Source organism: Mya arenaria, chromosome 12 (assembly GCF_026914265.1).
Source record: "Mya arenaria isolate MELC-2E11 chromosome 12, ASM2691426v1".
In the NCBI taxonomy this organism is placed as follows: domain Eukaryota; kingdom Metazoa; phylum Mollusca; class Bivalvia; order Myida; family Myidae; genus Mya; species Mya arenaria.
The window spans coordinates 41,294,754-41,302,902 of NC_069133.1; the positions used below are offsets into that span (position 1 = coordinate 41,294,754).

At 35.3% G+C, this 8,149-nt stretch overlaps 1 pseudogene; it reads right to left on the minus strand.

Annotated features, from left to right (window-relative positions):
• Positions 1–567: 567 nt before the first annotated feature.
• Positions 568–3,546, minus strand: LOC128210701 (G-protein coupled receptor dmsr-1-like; annotated as a pseudogene).
• Between the last annotated feature and the right edge of the window lie 4,603 nt (positions 3,547–8,149).

Here is an 8,149-nt window from a genome sequence, read left to right on the forward strand (position 1 = left end):
GATAAATGTCTATCGCTAGGTGTCTGTTGGACATGTGCCTTTCAGCAAGCGTTATGTAAATGACGGATGTTATTGTTAACATCGTGGTATTTACATTCATTTAGAAGTTTTTAATGCGAAGAAAAACGATGTAATAGACTATAATATTTCTGTGGATAATTAAACCGCAGTCATCCCATATCTTAAATTCCTTATATTCGAAACACGATTTTGTGTGACTGTTTGTTCATTACAAACTACTGCAGTAGGTTATTATATGTTACTTGCAAAAACGACACGATATTATACAACCGATTGCTTGCAGTCAACAAGTATTTGTAAAAGGCAAAAATATAGTAAAGCTTTGAAAAAAATGTCGGTTATTGATGTTCTAGTGTAAATCTTATTTAAATAATATAAAATTATGTTTAGTTTAGCAAACATTTAATCGAATGATTTTATTCTGAAAGGTACAATGTATGTGAACTTAATGTAGACAAGTTTCATAGAAACTTTCTCAAATTGCTTGACAACAGTTAAATACATTTCCAAATCGGACTACATTTTGAATGCCCCTCTCAATGGTACTAGTATTAGCATGACGTTTTGTGTGTCATAAAATTACAACATTTCTGATTCTTCAATGTAGGACATTCGTACATGCGAATATACATTTGTAATGAAATAATATACAATATATCACTAATAACATGCATACATTTCAGAACATTTTTAGTTCCCTTGTTCTGTGACAATTATCACATTTGAATTTATACTTGATCTCTAATATTACAACTATAACCATAGATCCTAGACCATGTCTCCCAGTTTTGACTGTTTGCGGTTATTGGCCCTAATAATTGAATTGTTCGGGTACTTCCGAATGTTTTGTCCTTCGTCAACGCAACAACGGCTACAAAACGTCTGTATAAACGTGTCACGGAACTGTTGCGACATTGTGCAATATAGGACGAAGTTTATTGCATTGTTGAGCAGTGCAGCGATGTCCAATATATCTCCCAACGGACTATATAGCTCATTATGAAGTTCCTCCATAAAAATCATGAGCAACGTCATGATTCCCCGTGGTAGCTCTGTTACAAGGAACAGTATAACAACTGCAAGAAGCATTGCCGTTGTCCGAAAGTGTTCCTTATGTTTCTCCATATCGTCCCTCCGCATTCCCTGCGACTTCAAATGAACGTGGTTGCGATGCGCTCGGTGGAGCACTGTTATCAACATGATCGTCAACAATGTAAGTAACGCATGGAAATAGCTTAATTAGAATAGACTGTACCCAATAGTTCATATCGAATATGTAGATATAGTTTCCATTTCTTCGCTGGGAGAATGTATGTACAGTCTCATTATTGGCTGTCTGGTTTGTCAGCTCCCAGTAATTCGAGATGTAGTTTGGTATACACACAACCACAGCAGACATATAAACAACTAAGATAACCATTTTGGCATAGTGAATACTGCAATATTTACTGGCTTTATCTAAGGAGAATATATAAATGAACCTAAATGTTGCTAACATAATTGTCAGCCATATGGACACGGCGTGCATAATCGTACTGAAGTTGGCGGTAAGAGTTAGTGACGCTATTCAAAATTGTACCATTTTAAGTTTAGATTTACAATATTCACTTCATATGAGTATCTCCCTAATGCAGTTTGATGAGGATCATAAAAATAAGTTACGTAATTACTTAAATTTCCACAGTTAAAAAAACGAAAACGTTACAGACATGAGATTGGTGTATGAGTCCCTCTTAAATGGGAAAATTCGAATAAGGCCTGCAAATAAATTTCGCTTCAAAACATGGACAGATCCTAAAGGATCCAAAGTAATGACGTCAAGGTTCCAAAAGCTTGGTAACTTTCAAACATATACGTGATTGTTTGCAAGTTTTGGTTTTGAAAGTATTATAACCAGGCTGTGTTGTCGACGGTGGTGTCCATGTACAGCTATTTTTGTTTGTAACCTTTGTAACATTTAACCGATATATCAAATGAGCACTGCCTGCTGCATCGACCACCTTTGGTTAGTTATAAAAGGTTGATTTTGTTATGTCTGATTTAATTAGAAGTAACACAATTTATTCAGGTCTATTGCGTTTTTTTGTAAATCAATTCATTTTCCACGCAGTTTCCTGAGTGAAACCAGTACTAGCATCCTCTTTGAGATTGAAAATAATGTTCCCTAGACCATTCTCACCTCTTAAAGATGTTATGTGATGAAATAAAATACATTTTTGCCTGAGTGTCGTTTAATATCAGTTATTACAATCCAAGGTCGGTATGAGCATTTTTGTTTCTGCGCTTTAGGATAATCGTAACCTAAAAACAGGCGCTGAAACTCATTGGCCATAAAACTGAACGTATTGTCACACTCCAGTCGAGTTTAGGGTTTTAATAGTCGAACGGATCTTGAATTTATGCTTATTGTCTAAGACGAGGCTTTAATGAAATTATAGTACATTCAATCAGTAGTTATAATTCGAAGGGTTACGGCATTTGATCTGTGCATTAGACCTAAGTATTTCGCACTTGAGGATTGTGTATGATGATTGAAGATGATTTGACCATAAAACATTGAAGGTTCGAATATAACATCCCACCTCTGTAATTCAGCTTGGTACCAATCCTAATTCAGTGTTATTTGTACGAAATTCATTTAAGAAACTAATAGTACTTAGGGGGCCAGATTTTTGTTGCATTTGTTAAATAATCCGGATTATCGTTGCATTGCGGCTTAACCAGTCTCTGTTACTTAGCTTATCTAATCAAAAGTAAAGTTTTGAAACTGTTGTTTATATGCTGTCGGCTGTCATTAGCTGCATTATGACCACAATGCATACTTGAAGTTTAGGATAATTTGTATTTTTGTTGTATGCATAATTATTTTATTTTTTAATTTCGACCAGAAATGCATACTTAAAGTACTTTTTATATCGTAACATAATGGGCTGTTCTTCTTCACTTTTCAATGAATGTTGTCATTAAACGTTCGAAGGCTCAACTCTCCTTGATAAAGGTAATCAAGTTCAAAATTGTTGTCTTTAGGAACGTTTATAGATGCAAATTGAATTCTGGTGTTGATCCGCTTTTTACCCAGTCAGTCACAGAAAATGGCGTTTACATTGTAAGAGCAACAGTTCAACTTCTTCGAGTCTGTATTAAGAAACCCTCTCACCGTATAATGTGTACTGAGCTCATGAAATTCGCTGCCTTATTGATAAATAATCCTGTGCTGTTTCTGAGTCTACATTAACATCAAAGTTGAGGCGGAGGACAGGTAACTGGGCATTCCTTTATTTATAAGTGTTCTACGGAAATGAAATAGGTAGTTCATGATCAGATTTCAATAACTAAATGACTCATACCAATTCTCTAAATGTTTACAAATAAATCCTCTCAAATAATGATACAATTTTAAAACCTTACGATAAAGCAATATCGATAGTACAACGACATCCGGTGGTACAAAATTACTTCCTGAATTTATATAAACTTTATTAACATGAATAAACGTCCGCACATACTTTGATCTAACTGTATCATTTCAAATACAGAGAGTGTAATTAATGAAATTACTATTTGGCAACCAAAAATTCACAAGGACGAGTATACAGCATTCCATTTCAACAGCTCTTCAGTTCACCTTAATAACCTGCAGGAAGTTATGAGAAGTTCAAAAGATTTACATTTAGATATTCAACGACAAAAGGGCATAAAAAGGAACATTCATTCATGTTTACATTGAAATCTGGTAAACGAAGAAAACATCAAAAACCTGTAATATGACCTTCGAAAACGTTTCCCTCTGTTTAAACTTCAATAAACCATCATCTTCAACTCAAACAAAGATACGTGATCGGTTAAATGTTTCAGTAGTCGAGTAAAAATTTGCAATGGATCGAGCGTACGAGCGAGGCCTCAAGTGAGTGACAGTTAAATGGTTAATTGCTTGCCAATTTTAACATCTCACCTTTTCATCGCCAATGTTCACCAATAAATTGTAGGATGAAAGCACATCAACCGTAGCTATTCTCTGCAGCAGCTGTTATATTGAGAAAAATATTAAATTAGGCTCTAAATACCTTTTATGATGGTTAAACATTTACATTCTGTATAATTATCATTCTTTTCTCCCTAAATTTTATAGAGGAGTTTTGGGTGAATTTTACAGTCGTAAATCCTACGCATTTCTGTTATATTTTACAATTACTAGTTTCAAGAGATACTAAACAGGTTTCAATTTAAATACCTGAACCTCTCGATAAACAACTTCATCAGTTCAAGAAGTGTTTCTGCTTCGTGTATATCAACAGATTTGCCAAACTGACTTTGAGACTGTTTTTATGTCCAAATCACTTTTCTTCGAGAATTTTCATCGTTAAAATCGGCAAACTTACTTTTATTTTAAATAATTTGGTCGAATGGTAATTCCTTGTACCGAATTAACAATTTGCAAGCAACAAGAGGAAGGTTTTAACGATGTTTTTTTCAAATTAAACACGTTCAATTCAACATTAATCCGAACTCTAGTAGATTACCACATGCTCGTTCAAATAACAATTGGTTTTAAGATTCTTCCTGATTCTGCCTTAACTTCAACTGATAAAAAGTAAATTCCTTACGATTATGCTTGAACTATCCGAATGCCTATCATGTTTAAATGAAAGGATTTTCAAAATATTTACACCAAAAGAAAAGTAATAAAATACTATTTTTATTCTTTTTATATCGTAATAAGCAAGGCTTTTCAGCGTCATTTGAAATATCTGACAGACGTTTGAGAAAAAAAAGAAATTAGGAAAGACATTAATTTGAAACGTTAACAGCAGGTTAAATGGTTTATTATCGTCATTTTAATATTAAATACCGTCCCTTCTTCCTGGCCTTCACGGAAGAACGATTTATATAGAGAGAGAGCAGACAACAAAATCGACCTCTGAAATCGAAGCTGGTAGACTTCAGCCTCCGTTTAATTTATTGTAGGTTTGTAATTGCTATGTCATGCTCAATGATAACTATATACTAAAGAAGTTTGAACAGGGGTTATTATTGTCAACAGCTGTCTTGCTTAATTTGACATCTCATTAAGCTTCGAATAAAAATTGGATAAGGTAAACTGATTTTTTTATGTTTTTGTAAGTTGAGAATAAACTACAAATTACACAATGTGGCAAAACCGGAATGTATTTTCAAATATTTTCTTTGACAAATTTAAGTTTTGGTCATCAATAACAAGCAGTATCCTTCATCCTGCTCTAACAATCCCAATCACTAATTGATTGAGTTTGCTTTATGTTATAACAATGGTCTTGACCAAGTAAACACATAGTGAACTCTCGAGGTATACCTATACAACTAGTTCCATTAAAATACATATTTTTCAACTAAATCAATTGAGTTGAAGCTGAGTTACTACATTTTATCAACAGCGACCTTGACCCCAGCGACCCCTTATATGACCTCCTCATATGTCTCCTCATAAGCTTGCTAAATAAAACACTTACTTATGAAACGTCGTACTAAGTCATCGAGGAATTTTCGATTTTCTGTTTCAGTAAGAGTGACCTTGACCAGACGTTAATAATTTTATCAAATGAGATGCACATATCCACATGACTTTTTTATGCCCCCGAAGGTGGGCATATTAAAATCGCACCGTCCGTCCGTCCGTCCGGCTCTGTAACTTTCCCTTGTATGGACAGATTTTAAAATAACTTGCCACATGTGTTCCACATACCAAGACGACGTGTGGCGTGCAAGACTCGTGTCCCTACCTCAAAGGTCAAGGTCTCACTTAGTGTTTATTCACAATGGAGTGCTGCATATAAAGACATAGAGTATAGGTTGTCGTGTCCGGGCTGTAACTTTCTCTTGTATGGACAGATTTTGAAATAACTTGCCACATGTGTTCCACATACCAAGACGACGTGTCGCGTGCAAGACCCGTGTCCCTACCTCAAAGGTCAAGGTCACACTTAGTGTTTATTCACAATAGAGTGCTGCATATAAGGACATAAAGTACAGGTTGTCGTGTCCGGGCTGTAACTTTCCCTTGTATGGACAAATTTTAAAATAACTTTCCACATGTGTTCCACATACCAAGACGACGTGTCGCGTGCAAGAACCGTGTCCCTACCTCAAAGGTCAAGGTCACACTTAGTGTTTATTCACAATGGAGTGCTGCATATAAGGACATAGAGTATAGGTTGTCGTGTCCGGGCTGTAACTTTCTCTTGTATGGACAGATTTTAAAATAACTTGCCACATGTGTTCCACATACCAAGACGACGTGTCGCGTGCAAGACCCGTGTCCCTACCTCAAAGGTCAAGGTCACACTTAGTGTTTATTTACAATGGAGTGCTGCATATAAGGACATAGAGTATAGGTTGTCGTGTCCGGGCTGTAACTTTCTCTTGTATAGACAGATTTTAAAATAACTTGCAAAATGTGTTCCACATACCAAGACGACGTGTCGCGTGCAAAACCCGTGTCCCTACCTCAAAGGTCAAGGTCACACTTAGAGTTTATTTACAATGGAGTGCTGCATATAAGGACATAGAGTATAGGTTGTCGTGTCCGGGCTGTAACTTTCCCTTGTATGGACAGATTTTAAAATAACTTGCCACATGTGTTCCACATACCAAGACGACGTGTCGCGTGCAAGACCCGTGTCCCTACCTCAAAGGTCAAGGTCACACTTAGTGTTTATTCACAATGGAGTGCTGCATATAAGAACATAGAGTATAGGTTGTCGTGTCAGGGCTGTTACTTTCCCTTGTATGGACAGATTTTAAAATCACTTGCTACATGTGTTCCACATACGAAGACAACGTGTCGTGTGCAAGACCCATGTCCCTACCTCTTAGGTGAAAGATACACTAAGTGTTTATTCACAAGGGAATTCTGAATATAAGGACATAACAGTGTAGGTTGTCAAGTATGGGTGGTATTTGTTTATGTTCAGAGGCAATTTTAAATAACTTGCCATATGCATTTGACACGTAAAGGCAAGATCAACTTTTCATGTACTGACCTTGTTCGTAGGTCAATGTCACATTCGGGGGCATTCGTCACATACTGTGACAGCTCTTGTTATATTTCAAGCTTATGTGTTTTTTTCTAAAACAAGCTTTCAACAGTTTTACTTTGTTTAGTAATAAGTTTTTGATTCTTATGATTTATTACTATCACAATCAATCAAAGTTATTTAGCTAAATCTTGTAAAATACTTTCAGTAACAGTGACCCGGGCCCTGGCTCTACTGACATCAAAAGCAATTCAGTTGAGTTTCCTTCACTAATTTCAGCACTTTATATTTTTATCTAGACTTATTAAGCGGAAACCTTTTGTCTATTTTAAGTATCACAGTTACAGTGACATTGTTTTCATTGAGACTATATACAAACAAAGTTTCACTATCAGGTATTCCTAACTTAAGTTTAATTAGCCACTACTGTGACCTTAAACCCCAGCAACCTAAAACAATCCCAGTTTACATCTTTGTATAAGCTACATACACAACGACGTTCACTAATTTACATAGAAAAAGTTATTTGAACGGAAACTTTTTTTCTATTTTCAGATATAGTGACTCTGTCCCTTCTGACTAAGTCTTCAAATAAGCTTCACATGAATCAATGTGCATTACAATCGATCATTTATATTTAAATTTCTTACAGGGAAATTATTTTGTTTAGTAAAAGCGACTTCGACCTTGACCCTAATGACTCAAACGGAATCTTATGACATCACATGTGAAACTTTCATTTTACAGTAAAACTAAGAAAGAACTGAATAGAGCCACAAAAAGCCAATTTGTTTATTTAGAATGTTCTTTCGTTTGTAACCTAACGTTTGGTTTATTTAAAAGGGACTCGTTTATGGTTTGAGTGCCATTTTTACTCTTTCTTTTCTTTATACGATATAATAAAAGATATCAAGGGTGGCAATCATTAGAATTGTTAAAAACTAAGATTCTGACGGCTTGAACCCTTGAACAAATGTTGATATATTCTCAAATATTGTCTTTGAATTTAACCATTTTCAAATTCGTTACTAAGGTTATAAAACAAATGTTGTAGCGTGATTCGCTGATTGACAGTGTCACGTGATGCTAGCAATGTTGTCAAAAACGTTTAAATATCC